Genomic DNA, 14,552 nt, shown 5'->3' with positions numbered 1-14,552 from the left:
AGATAATTTTGGGGTCGTTGTGGGGTAGATTGCAGTAACTGTTGGGGTTGTTTTTACATCTTTGGAACTATACAATTTGGTTTCTTGGGTTTCTTGCTTCATATTGAGTTATTCTGAGTCATTTATATTGAGTTATACTGATAGTCATTTACAGTGGGGCAAAAAAGTATTTAGTCAGCCACCAATTGTGCAAGTTCTCCCAATTAAAAAGATGAGGCCTGTAATTTTCATCATAGGTACACTTCAACTATGACAGACAAACTGAAAAAAATCACATTGTAGGATTTTTAATGAATTTATTTGCAAATTATGGTGGAAAATAAGTATTTGGTCACGTACAAACAAGCAAGATTCCTGGCTCTCACAGACCTGTAACTTCTTCTTTAAGAGGCTCCTCTGTCCTCCACTCGTTACCTGTATTTATGGCATCTGTTTGGACTTGTTATCAGTATAAAAGACACCTGTCCACAACCTCAAACAGTCACACTCTAAACTCCACTATGGCCAAGACCAAAGAGCTGTCAAAGGACACCAGAAACAAAATTGTAGACCTGCACCAGGCTGGGAAGACTGAATCTGCAATAGGTAAGCAGCTTGGTGTGAAGAAATCAACTGTGGGAGCAATTATTAGGAAATGGAAGAGATACAAGACCACTGATAATCTCCCTCGATCTGGGGCTCCATGCAAGATCTCACCCCGTGGGGTCAAAATAATCACAAGAACGGTGAGCAAAAATCCCAGAACCACACGGGGGGGACCTAGTGAATGACCTGCAGAGAGCTGGGACCAAAGTAACAAAGCCTACCATCAGTAACACACTACGCCACCAGGGACTCAAATACTGCAGGGGCATTGAAGATGAAACGTGACTGGGTCTTTCAGCATGACAATGATCCCAAACACACCGCCCGGGCAACGAAGGAGTGGCTTCGTAAGAAGCATTTCAAGGTCCTGGAGTGGCCAAGCCAGTCTCCAGATCTCAACCCCATAGAAAATCTTTGGAGGGAGTTGAAAGTCCGTTTTGCCCAGCAACAGCCCCAAAACATCACTGCTCTAGAGGAGATCTGCATGGAGGAATGGACCAAAATACCAGGAACAGTGTGTGAAAACCTTGTGAAGACTTACAGAAAACGTTTGAGCTCTGTCATTGCCAACAAAGGGTATATAACAAAGTATTGAGATAAACTTTTGTTATTGACCAAATACTTATTTTTCCACCATAATTTGCAAATAAATTCATTACAAATCCTTCAATGTGATTTTCTCATTTTGTCTGTCATGGTTGAAGTGTACCTGTGATGAACATTACAGGCCTCTCTCATCTTTTTAAGTGGGAGAACTTTCAAGATTGGTGGCTGACTAAATACTTATTTGCCCCACTGTATATTGAGTTATACTGATAGTCATTTATATTGAGGTATACCTGGACTGATACAGTCATTGATTGGCAGATGTATGAAGTAAATGCACACGCTCACACAGAACAGTTATTGGATGTTGAGGGAAGGTGAGAGAGAGCGACTTCAGCATTCCACACACAGAGACCAGCTGCTTCCACGTTTTACATACATTCTACATCATGACGTCATAATCAGAACACAAGGAGAAGGATTGAGAGCTGTTTATATGACTCCCTGGGCTGTGGTCTGTGGCGGGGTCATGTATTAGTGTATGGGACTCCCCTGCATGAGAGAACTGTGAGGAGGGGAGAGAGCCTCCCGAGGGATCTCCCTGGGTTGCCTCGTCTGTTTACAGATTTATAGTATCCCCCTCTCTCTCCTTCAGTCCTTCTCCCTCCCTCCACCCCTCCCCTCCCTCCTCCTCCCATCCCTCCTCCTCCACCCCTCCCTCCCTCCTCCACTCCTCCAATCCCTCCTCCTCCTCCCCCTCCCTCCTCCTCCTCCACCCATCCCTCCTCCTCCACCCCCCCTCCCTCCTCCACTCCTCCAATCCCCCCCCCCTCCTCCTCCCATCCCTCCTCCTCCACCCCCCCTCCCTCCTCCACTCCTCCAATCCCCCTCCCGCCCTCCACCCCCCTCTCCAGGCAGCACCCCTCCCCATCCTCCCTCCTCCCCTCCCTGTACTCCACCCCATCCCTCCCTCCTCCACCCTCCCTCCTCCAATCCCTCCTCCTACCCCATCCCCGCCCAATCCACCCTCTCCCTCCTCCTCCCCATCCCTCCCATCCATCAGCCCCTCCCTCCACCCTGTTTTTCCTCCCCCCTCCCCAGTTTAGTCCCTCCCTCCCTCCCTCCCTCCCTCCATCAGCCCCTCCCTCCACCCCTCCTCCTCTCCCCCTCCCTCCCTCCCTCCATCAGCCCCTCCCTACACCCCTCCGTCCTCCCTCCACCAGCCCCTTGGACCAGGCAGCTATGAGGACGGCTCCTGTAAACGTGTCAAGGTTAAACTACAGCTCCACACTGACACAGGCTGTATGACTGTACATTAACACACAGACAGAGGAGATAAACATGGAGTCCGCAGCAGGAGGACACATGGCTACTGTCCACCCCAGCACCGTCGTTGTTGATTTGGTTTTGTTGAGGAAGCAGAGGTGGTGGAAAAGGGAAAATAAAGTACATGTGCTTCTGTTCTATCACATGTGCAATGATGTCAGAGCAATGATGTCAGAGCAATGATGTCAGAGCAACATATCTCACCGGCCAGCTGGTTACAGGCTGGTTAAAGCCAGCAACATATCACAAATTGAGAACATTGAGGTGAAATGAAGATGCTCAGTTCGTTGTAGGGAGTCTGTTTTTATCTCATTCCCATTACTGTCGGAAGACCAGTTTAGTACTGACAGACTGTCTCTCTCTCACTGTCTCTCTCACTGTCACTCTCTCACTCTCTCCCTCACTCACCCCCTGTGGGAAAAATGTATTCACTGTGATTTTCCTTCAAATCCGAGGGAAGAATCATTAGTTTCCCCTTGTAGCTCGACCTTTTAAAACAAAAATCTAGTTTACCCTACGACTAAGGCCTGAAACATGCTGCTGTTTTGGTGGTGTTGTTATTAAGGAGCGTCACCGAGGGGTTGGTGTAGTTAATCGTGTGATATATATATATATATATATATAACGGTTTATCTCCACTGTATTACCACCACCACCACCTTAGCTTAGTGGCTGTTTTCTTTTAATATGGGTTTTATTGTTGTAATCCTGAGCTGCAATCTCATTATTAATAAGCTTAGGTTTTCGTAGAACCTTTTTAAGAACCGCCATAGTTACTACGGGGGGGTTGATTCACAGCCTAAATACAGTTATCACAGTGCAGAATCGTGTCCCGGGAATCGGACGGTTCACAGTGCAGAATCGCATCCCGGGGCGGACGGTTCCCAGTGCAGAATCGTGGGCCGGGCGGACATCAGTCTGTTGGTGTGACTGTCTGATTGCGCAATGTTGATGTTGTGCTGGTGTGACATCAGTCTGTGCTAACTGCCGGGGATGTTGTTCCTGCTGGTTTTGAAGTGTCTGTCGAAGCCTCTTTTAATAGGCTTGAGAATCACACACACGCCTGTCAGATGTAACTCGTAACCTCGGGGAGGCATCGAGAGCAGAGTTATGCCAGGGCTCTGTGAGCGTGGGGAGAGGGAGGGAGGTGGTAACAGCAACCTAAATATATCCCCAGGGACTCAGAGGGAATTTGACTGGAAGTTAGCCAGACTGCACAGCTACAGCCTGCTGTGAAAGAAGAAGAAGAGGATAACACACAGAGGAGGAGGAGGAGGATAACACACAGAGAGGAGGAGGATGACACACAGAGAGGGAGGATAACACACAGGATAACACACAGAGAGGAGGAGGATAACACACAGGATAACACACAGAGAGGAGGAGGAGGATAACAACACACAGAGGAGGAGGAGGATAACACAGAGAGGAGGAGGATAACACACAGAGAGGAGGAGATAACACACAGGAGGATAACACACAGAGGAGGAGGAGGAGGATAACACACAGAGAGGAGGAGGAGGATAACACACAGGGAGGAGGATAACACACAGAGGAGGAGGAGGATAACACACAGAGGGAGGAGGAGGATAACACACAGAGGGAGGAGGAGGATAACACACAGAGGAGGAGGAGGAGGATAACACACAGAGAGGAGGAGGATAACACAGAGGAGGATAACACACAGAGGAGGAGGAGGAGGATAACACACAGAGGAGGAGGAGGATAACACAGGAGGGGGAGGATAACACACAGAGGAGGAGGAGGATAACACACAGAGGAGGAGGAGGAGGATAACACACAGAGGGAGGAGGAGGAGGAAACACACAGAGAGGAGGAGGAGGATAACACACAGAGAGGAGGAGGAGGAGGAGGATAACACACAGAGAGGAGGAGGAGGTGGATAACACACAGAGGAGGAGGAGGAGGATGGAGAGAGGAGGAGGAGGATAACACACAGAGGGAGGAGGGAGGATAACACACAGAGAGGAGGAGGAGGATAACACACAGGATAACACACAGAGAGGAGGAGGAGGATAACACAGAGGAGGAGGAGGATAACACACAGAGGAGGAGGAGGATAACACACAGAGGAGGAGGAGGATAACACACAGAGAGGAGGAGGAGGAGGATAACACAGAGGAGGAGGAGGATAACACACAGAGAGGAGGAGGAGGTGGATAGCACACAGAGGAGGAGGATAACACACAGGAGGAGGATAACACACAGAGGGAGGAGGATAACACACAGAGGAGGAGGAGGATAACACACAGAGAGGAGGAGGAGGTGGATAACACACAGAGGAGGAGGAGGATAACACAGGAGGAGGAGGAGGATAACACACAGAGGAGGAGGAGGATAACACACAGAGGAGGAACACAGAGAGGGAGGGGGAGGATAACACACAGGGAGGAGGAGGAGGTGGATAACACAGAGAGGAGGAGAGGTGGATGTGGATAAGAACAGCAGGGAGTAGGAGATGTCAGAACAGCAGGGAGTAGGAGATGTCAGAACAGCAGGGAGTAGGAGATGTCAGAACAGCAGGGAGTAGGAGATGTCAGAACAGAACAGAAGGGAGTAGGAGATGTCAGAACAGCAGGGAGTAGGAGATGTCACAGAGGGAGGAGGAGATGACAGCAGAACAGCAGGGAGGAGGAGATGTCAGAACAGCAGGGAGGGAGATGTCAGAACAGCAGGGGAGGAGGAGATGTCAGAACAGCAGGGAGGAGGTCAGTTTACGTGCTGTCAACATAACCTTTCACCCCTGCTCTTTTGTCAACGAACCACAGTCTCTTCATCCCTGTTAGATGCACTGAGTGTCAAAACTCAATTTTTAGCCACAATCACGTTTTTATTTTTCAAATGGGTTCCGTTATCCACTAGAGACGGGTTCTGTTATGTTCCGTTATCCACTAGAGACGGGTTCCGTTATGTTCCGTTATCCACTAGAGACGGGTTCCGTTATGTTCCGTTATCCACTAGAGACGGGTTCCGTTCCACTAGAGACGGGTTTATCCACTAGTTATTATGTTCCGTTATCCACCGTTATCCACTAGAGACGGGTTCCGTTATGTTCCGTTATCCACTAGAGACGGGTTCCGTTATGTTCCGTTATCCACTAGACGGGTTCCGTTATCCACTAGACGGGTTCCGTTATGTTCCGTTATCCACTAGAGACGGGTTCCGTTATCCACTAGAGGCGGGTTCCGTTCCGTTATCCACTATGGGTTCCGTTGTCCACGTTCCGTTTATCCACTAGAGACGGGTTCCGTTCCATGTTTCCTTTATCCACTAGAGACGGGTTCCGTTATGGTTCCGTTATGTTCCGTTATCCACTAGAGACGGGTTCCGTATGTTCCTTTATCCACTAGAGACGGGTTCCGTTTCCTTTATCCACTAGAGACGGGTTCCGTTATGTTCCGTTATCCACTAGAGACGGGTTCCGTTATGTTCCGTTATCCACAAGAGACGGGTTCCGTTATGTTCCGTTATCCACTAGAGACGGGTTCCGTTATGTTCCTTTATCCATGAGACGGGTTCCGTTATGTTCCTTTATGTTCCTTTATCCACAAGACGGTTTCCTTTATCCACTAGAGACGGGTTCCGTTATGTTCCGTTATCCACTAGACGGGTTCCATTATGTTCCGTTATCCACTAGAGACGGCCAGATCTCATGGTCTGACTGCAGTATTCAACATTTGTCCGTCAACGTCAAGTTTTGACATTTAGTCCTTTCCTGCAGTTGATTGATCAAAGGACTAGTGGCTTCATGAGGAGAATGTTATTCGTATTTTTCATAATTATATAAAAAAATATATAAAAAATAATTAATTTGCAGAAAATCCAGTGTTTCTTTGTGAAACGGTTATATTTAAGTCATCTGTGATGTATATACAGTGTAATATTGGGATGTAAACTCAATGTAATACATTTCTACTCTATATCTTGCGTGGTACAGGTGTAGACTTTTATTTCAAAGTAGATTTTGTTTAAGACCACCAAGGAACACACTGACTGTGATTTATCCCACTACAGTAATATACATTTAGCCATTCATTCCAAAAGGTTAAGGTTTATGGTAAATCAAATTTAAAAGTGACATCCTAGCACTGGGATTGAACCTGCGATCCTCGGAGCCAGATTTCGCAGTGTACGCCCATCTGTCAAACCCGTCCGCAGTTCCCCAGCAAGCCTATGGGTAAGAGTGATCACCGTTGCCCCTAGTGACCGGTATTGAAGTCGTCACCCGCTGTCCTGGGGACCTGGACGAACGTCGAATACTGCATTAGATCTGGTGTGACCTCGCTGTCACACTGCCACTGGGGCGGCAGCGTGCCTAGTGGGTAGAGCATTGGACTAGTAACCGGAAGGAAGCTGACAAGGTACAAATCTGTCGTTCTGCCCCTGAACAGGCAGTTAACCCACTGTTCCTAGACCGTCATTGAAAATAAGAATTTGTTCTTAACTGACTTGCCTAGTTAAATAAAGGTAAAATAAATAAATTAGCATACCACTTGGAGGAGAAGAAATGTATTGGCCATTCCTAGTTATATGCTCGTGTAGCAGACCATGAGTCTGGCTCATGGGCTCATAATGAGGTCACCCTGGGGAATTTCCTCATGGTCTAATGGAAGACGTTTTCTCCCGTGGGGGACCCGGGTTCAGATCCCGACCCTGACATTGGTGTGCACTGTGGACAATGGAATATGAAATCACACAACGGCCTCCCTGTATTGTTCTCTCCTGTAGTGTGAACTCTGACCTTTGTTCAATAACTGCTCTCTGTGTGTCACCAGAAACGAGCCAGAGGCCAGCTGCTGTTTGCCAAGGTGTGTGACCATCTGAACCTGCTGGAGACGGACTACTTTGGCATCACGTACCGCGACGTGGAGAACCAGAAGGTAGAGGAAGAGACTCATCAAAGATGTTCTGTCTGTCCCGTCTGTCTGTCTGTCGTCATGGCTTGCTGTCTGTCTGTTGTCGTGGCTTGCTGTCTGTCTGTTGTCGTGGCTTGCTGTCTCTGTTGTCCTGTCTGTCTGTTGTCCTGGCTGTCTGTTGTCCTGTCTGTCTATATGTCCTAGGTTGTCTGTTGTCCTGGCTGTCTGTATGTCCTGTCTGTCTGTCTGTCTGTCTGTCGTGTGGCTGTCTGTTGTCCTGTCTGTCTGTGTCTGTCTGTTGTCCTGTGTCTGTTGTCTGGCTGTCTGTTGTCCTGGCTGTCTGTTGTCCTGGCTGTCTGTTGTCCTGGCTGTCTGTTGTCGTGGCTGTCTGTTGTCCTGGCTGTCTGTTGTCCTGGCTGTCTGTTGTCCTGGCTGTCTGTTGTCCTGGCTGTCTGTATGTCCTGTCTGTCTGTTGTCCTGGCTGTCTTGTCCTGGCTGTCTGTTGTCGTCTGTCTGTACTGTCTGTCTGTGGTCTGATGTCCTGTCTGTCTGTCCTGTCTGTCTGTTGTCAGAGTCTGGTATCCTGTCTGGGTCTGTCTGTTTCGTGGCTGTCTGGTATCATGTCTGTCTGTTTGGCTGTCTGTTGTCCTGGCTGTCTGTTGTCCTGGCTGTCTGTTGTCCTGGCTGTCTGTTGTAAATCTGTTGTGGCTGTCTGTTGTCCTGGCTGTCTGTTGCAGAGGTCTGGTATCATGTCTGTCTGTTGTCCTGGCTGTCTGTTGTCCTGGCTGTCAGACCCTGTCTGTTGTCCTGGCTGTCTGTTGTCCTGTCTGTCTGTTGTCGTAGAGCTGTCTGTTGTCCTGTCTGTCTGGTTCTGTCTGTATGTCCTGTCTGTCTGTTGTCCTGTCTGTGTTAGAGTCTGTTGTCTTGTCCTGTCTGTTGTCCTGTCTGTCTGTTGTCGTGGCTGTCTGGTATCAGACCCTGGTTCTGTCTGGTCTAAGACACTGTCATCTCAATGTTAGAGGCTGTCTGTTGTCCTGTCAGACCCTGGTCTGTTGTCAGAGGTCTGTCTGTATGTCCTGTCTCAGTGTCCTGTCTGTCTGTTGTCGTGGCTGTCTGACCCTGGTTGGCTGTCTGTTGTCCTGGCTGTCTGTTGTCCTGGCTGTCTGTTGTCGTGGCTGTCTGTTGTCGTGGCTGTCTGTTGTCCTGGCTGTCTGTTGTCCTGGCTGTCTGTTGTCCTGGCTGTCTGTTGTCCTGGCTGTCTGTTGTCCTGGCTGTCTGTTGTCCTGGCTGTCTGTATGTCCTGTCTGTCTGTTGTCCTGGCTGTCTTGTCCTGGCTGTCTGTTGTCGGGCTGTCTGGTATCATGTCTGGTCCATGTCCTGTCTGTCTGTCCTGTCTGTCTTGTCCTGTCTGTCTGTTGTCGGGCTGTCTGGTATCCTGTCTGTCTGTTGTCCTGTCTGTCTGTTGTTCTGTCTGGTATCATGTCTGTCTGTTGTCCTGGCTGTCTGTTGTCCTGGCTGTCTGTTGTCCTGGCTGTCTGTTGTCCTTTTTTGTCCTGGCTGTCTGTTGTCGTGGCTGTCTGTTGTCGTGGCTGTATGTCTGTTGTCGTGGCTGTCTGGTATCATGTCTGTCTGTTGTCATGTCTGTCTGTCCTGTCTGTCTGTCCTGTCTGTCTTGTCCTGTCTGTCTTGTCCTGTCTGTCTGTTGTCCTGTCTGTCTGTTGTCCTGTCTGTCTGTTGTCCTGGCTGTCTGTTGTCCTGGCTGTCTGTTGTCCTGTCTGTCTGTCTGTCCTGTCTGTCTTGTCCTGTCTGTCTGTTGTCCTGTCTGTCTGTTGTCCTTTGTCTCAGGCTGTCTGTTGTCCTGTCTGTCTGTTGTCCTGTCTGTCTGTATGTCCTGTCTGTCTGTTGTCCTGTCTGTCTGTTGTCCTGTCTGTCTGTTGTCTTGTCCTGTCTGTTGTTGTCTGTCTGGTATCATGTCTGTCTGTTGTCGTACTGTCTGTTGTTGTCTCTGTCTGTCTGTATGTCCTGTCTGTCTGTTGTCGTGGCTGTCTGTTGTCCTGTCTGTCTGTTGTCCTGTCTGTCTGTTGTCGTGGCTGTCTGTTGTCCTGTCTGTCTGTATGTCCTGTCTGTCTGTTGTCCTGTCTGTCTGTTGTCGTGGCTGTCTGTTGTCACTGTTGTCCTGGCTGTCTGTTGTCCTGGCTGTCTGTTGTCCTGGCTGTCTGTTGTCGTGGCTGTCTGTTGTCACTGTACCTGGCTGTCTGTTGTCCTGGCTGTCTGTTGTCCTGGCTGTCTGTTGTCCTGGCTGTCTGTTGTCCTGGCTGTCTGTATGTCCTGTCTGTCTGTTGTCCTGGCTGTCTTGTCCTGGCTGTCTGTTGTCTGGCTGTCTGGTATCATGTCTGTCTGTTGTCCTGTCTGTATGTCCTGTCTGTCTGTCCTGTCTGTCTTGTCCTGTCACTATATCTGTCTGTCTGTTGTCCTGTCTGTCTGTACTGCTGTCTGGTATCACTGTCTGTTGTCTGGCTGTCTGTTGTCCTGGCTGTCTGTTGTCCTGGCTGTCTGTTGTCCTGGCTGTCTGTTGTCACTGTCTGTTGTCACTATCTGTTGTCCTGGCTGTCTGTTGTCGTACTGTCTGGTATCATGTCTGTCTGTTGTCCTGTCTGTCTGTCCTGTCTGTCTGTCCTGTCTATCTTGTCTGCACTACTTGTCCTGTCTGTCTGTTGTCCTGTCTATACTGTCACTGTTGTCCTGGCTGTCTACCTGTCTGTCTTGTCCTGTCACTTGTACTGCACCTGTCTGTCTGTTGTCCTGGCTGTCTGTTGTCCTGGCTGTCTGTTGTCCTGGCTGTCTGTTGTCCTGTCTGTCTGTCTGTCCTACTGTCTTGTCCTGTCACTATTGTCCTGCACTGTTGTCCTGTCTGTCTGTTGTCCTGTCACTATACTGTCACTGTTACACTGGCACTATACTGGCTGTCTGTTGTCCTGGCTGTCTGTTGTCCTACTGTCTGTCTGTCCTGTCTGTCTGTTGTCGTACTGTCTGTTGTCCTGTCTGTCTGTTGTCTGTCTGTCTGTTGTCACTGTCTGTTGTCCTGGCACTGTTGTCACTGTCTGTTGTCCTGTCTGTCTGTTGTCCTGGCTGTCTGTTGTCCTGTCACTACACTATACCTGGCTGTCTACACTATACGTGGCACTATCCTGTACTATGTGGACCAGAAGGTAGAGGCACTATTATAACCACTATATCCATGAAGCATTTGGAAGGAGGAGTGCACTAGGATAAATGTTGTGCTCTGGAGCACTATACTGTCACTACAGACCCTGGTTCACTGCAAAGCATCTCCGTGTTACTGGGGTCACTATAGACCCTGGTTCACTCACATCTCAGTGTTAGAGGAGTCACTACAGACCCTATAGCGGTCTAAAGCATCTCAGTGTTAGAGGAGTCACTACAGACCCTGGTTCACTAAAGCATCTCAGTGTTAGAGGAGTCACTACACCCTGGTTCAGCGGTCTAAAGCATCTCAGTCTTAGAGGGTCACTACAGACCCTATTCACTGCACTACACTTATACTGCACTACAGACCCTGGTTCAGCGGTAAAGCATCTCAGTGTTAGAGGTGTCACTACAGACCCTGGTTCAGAGGTACTAAGCATCTCAGTGTTAGAGGTGTCACTACAGACCCTGGTTCACTCTAAAGCATCTCAGTGTTAGACTCACTACAGACCCTGGTTCACTAAGACACTATCTCAATGCTAGACTATACAGACCCTGGTTCACTAAAGCACTCCGTGTTAGAGGTGTCACTACACCCTGGTTCACGGTCTAAAGCATCTCCGTGTTAGAGGTGTCACTACAGACCCTGGTTCACTAAACATCTACTGTTAGAGGGGTCACTACACCCTGGTTCAGAGGTCTAAGGCATCTCAGTGCTAGAGGCGTAACAGATCCTGGTTCACTAAAGCATCTCAGTCTGCACAGGCTACTACAGACCCTGGTTCACGGTCAAGACACTGCATCTCAATGCTAGAGGCGTCACTACAGACCCTGGTTCAGAGGTCTAAGACACTACATCTCAGTGTTAGCACTACACTATTCACTGACACTGCACTATGCTAGAGGCACTACAGACCCTGGTTCACTGACACTGCATCTCAGTGCTAGAGGCGTACTGACACTAAAGCATCTCAGTGCTAGAGGCGTCACTACAGACCCTGGTTCACGGTCTAAGACACTGCACTCAGTGCTAGAGACTATACAGACCCTGGTTCAGACTAAACTCATACTGCACTATCAGCTAATACACTGCATCTCAGTGCTAGAGGAGTCTACACCCTGGTTCACTAAGACACTGCATCTCAGTGCTAGAGGCATCACTACAGACTGGTTCAGCGGTCTAAAGCACTCAGTGCTAGAGGCTTCACTGCACTAAGACACTGCATCTCAGTGCTACACTACAGACTGGTACTGTTACACTACACTATGTTACACTATACCCTGGTTCACTACACTATGTTACACTACACCCTGGTTCACTGACACTGCACTCATGTTACACTACAGACCCTATTCAGAGGTCTAAGACACTACACTATGTTACACTACACTAAGACACTGCATCTCAGTGCTAGAGGTGTCACTGTACCCTGGTATGGTCTAAGACACTGCATCTCAGTGCTAGAGGTGTCACTACAGACCCTGGTTCACGGTCTAAGACACTGCACTATGCTATAGGCACTACACCCTGATTCACTGCATCTCAGTGCACTATACAGACCCTGGTTCAGCGGTCTAAACTATACTAGAGGAGTCACTACAGACCCTGGTTCAGAGGTCTAAGACATCTCACTAGAGGTGTCACTACAGACCCTGGTTCAGCGGTGCACACTATCTCACTATACTCACTACACCCTGTTCAGCACTAAGACACTGCATCTCAGTGCTAGAGGTGTCACTACACCCTATTCAGAGGTCTAAGACACTACATCTCAATGCTATGTCACTACAGACCCTGGTTCAGCTGCACACTACATCTATGTTACACTACACTATTCAGCGGTTTAAGACACTGCATCTATGCTAGAGGCGCACTACACTATACGGTCTAAAACACTGCATCTCATGCTAGAGGCACTACACCCTATTCACTAAGACACTGCATCTATACTAGAGGCGCACTACAGACCCTAGTGGTCTACACTATCTCACTGCACTACACCCTATACATCTCACTACACTATACCCTGGTTCACTACACTGCATCTCAGTGCTAGAGGCACTACACTATACTCTAAGACACTGCATCTCAGTGATAGAGGTGTCACTACACTATCTAAGACACTGCACTCAGTGCTACTATACAGACCCTGGTTCACTACACTATCTCAGTGCTACTACACTACAGACCCTGGTTCAGCACTAAGACATCTATGTTACACAGACCCTGGTTCACTATCACTGCATCTCAGTGTTAGACTATACAGACCCTGGTTCAGGGTCTAAGACACTATCTCAGTGCTAGAGGTGTCACTACAGACCCTGGTTCACTTTAAGTCACTGCATCTCAGTGCTATGTCACTACAGACCCTGGTTCAGCTCTAAGGCATCTCAGTGCACTACACCCCTATACTGCACTAAACTAGTGTTAGAGGTGTCACTACACTGGTTCACTACACTATCTCAGTGCTAGAGGAGTCACTACAGACCCTGGTTCAGCGTCTAAAGCATACAGTGCTAGAGGCTACACAGACCCTGGTTCAGCGGTCTAAAGCTATAGTGCACTACTAACCCTGGTTCAGCGGTCTACATCTATACTAGAGGTGTCACTACAGACTATAGGCTGTATCACAAACACTGATTGTGAGTCCCATAAGGCGGCGCACAATTGGTCCAGCGTCTATACCGGTGCACTATATTGTAAATAAGAATTTGTCCTTTAACTGGCACTAAACTAAAATAAAATGTATATAAACTATAGACTGCACAACCAGGGGCGCAACTTTGGTTATAGAATTCGGAGGATAAACACTCCAAACAGCCGACCCGACACTGCACGTCCACATGGTCCTAAAGCACACCGCTGCACTTGTATCACATACATTTGTTCTTTAACTACACTTACTTAAATAAAGGTTAAACTATACTGTATAAATACCTAAACTTACTGTGGGGCACTACACATACTGGATCTGAACACAATACTCTGAGATGTTTGTGGATACACTAACACTATACTGCAGGGCAGTGGTACACGTAGCTCTGTTCATGACTGGAGACCTGGTCATTCATTGATTTTATTCATATATATCATTACTAATTTGTCTCTTTCTCCAGAACTGGCTACTGCACAAGGAACTGAAACTATAGGTTGCACTAACACCATACTGCACTACACTATACTGCACTACACTATGTTACACTACACTATACTGCACTACACTATACTGCACTACACTAAACTGCACTACACTATACTGCACTACACTATACTGCACTACACTATGTTACACTAAACTATACTGCACTAAACTATACTGCACTAAACTATACTTACTGCACTACACTATACTGCACTACACTATGTTACACTACACTATACTGCACTACAATATGTTGCACTATGTATACTGCACTACACTATACTGCACTACACTATACTGCACTACACTATGTTACACTACACTATACTGCACTACACTATGTTACACTAAACTATGTTACACTACACTATACTGCACTACACTATACTGCACTACACTGCACTACACTATACTGCACTGCACTACACTATACTGCACTAAACTATGTTACACTACACTATACTGCACTACACTATACTGCACTACACTATACTGCACTACACTATACTGCACTAAACTATACTGCACTAAACTATGTTACACTACACTATATTACACTACACTATACACTGCACTACTGCACTATACTGCACTACACTATACTGCACTACACTATACTGCACTACACTATGTTACACTACACTATGTTACACTACACTATACTGCACTACACTATACTGCACTACACTATACTGCACTACACTATTCTGTACTAAACTATACTGCACTACACTATACTACACTACACTATACTGCACTACACTATACTGCACTACACTATACACTACACTATACTGCACTAAACTATACTGCACTAAACTATACTGCACTACACTATGTTACACTACACTATGTTCCACTACACTAT

The 14,552-nt window shown here is 47.8% G+C and overlaps 1 protein-coding gene and 1 pseudogene across 1 annotated transcript in view; both read left to right on the top strand.

Annotated features, from left to right (window-relative positions):
- The window catches only part of LOC135558084 (band 4.1-like protein 3), a 151,722-nt gene that overhangs the window by 80,799 nt on the left and 56,371 nt on the right, over positions 1-14,552 (top strand). The gene's annotated exons all lie outside the window — the stretch shown is intronic.
- LOC135558058 (band 4.1-like protein 3) overlaps positions 1-14,552 on the top strand; it is a 55,485-nt pseudogene that overhangs the window by 11,354 nt on the left and 29,579 nt on the right.

Source organism: Oncorhynchus masou, chromosome 17 (assembly GCF_036934945.1).
Source record: "Oncorhynchus masou masou isolate Uvic2021 chromosome 17, UVic_Omas_1.1, whole genome shotgun sequence".
NCBI lineage: Eukaryota > Metazoa > Chordata > Actinopteri > Salmoniformes > Salmonidae > Oncorhynchus > Oncorhynchus masou.
Note: the sequence above shows the minus strand (reverse complement) of the source record. Positions and strands in the feature narration are given on the sequence as shown.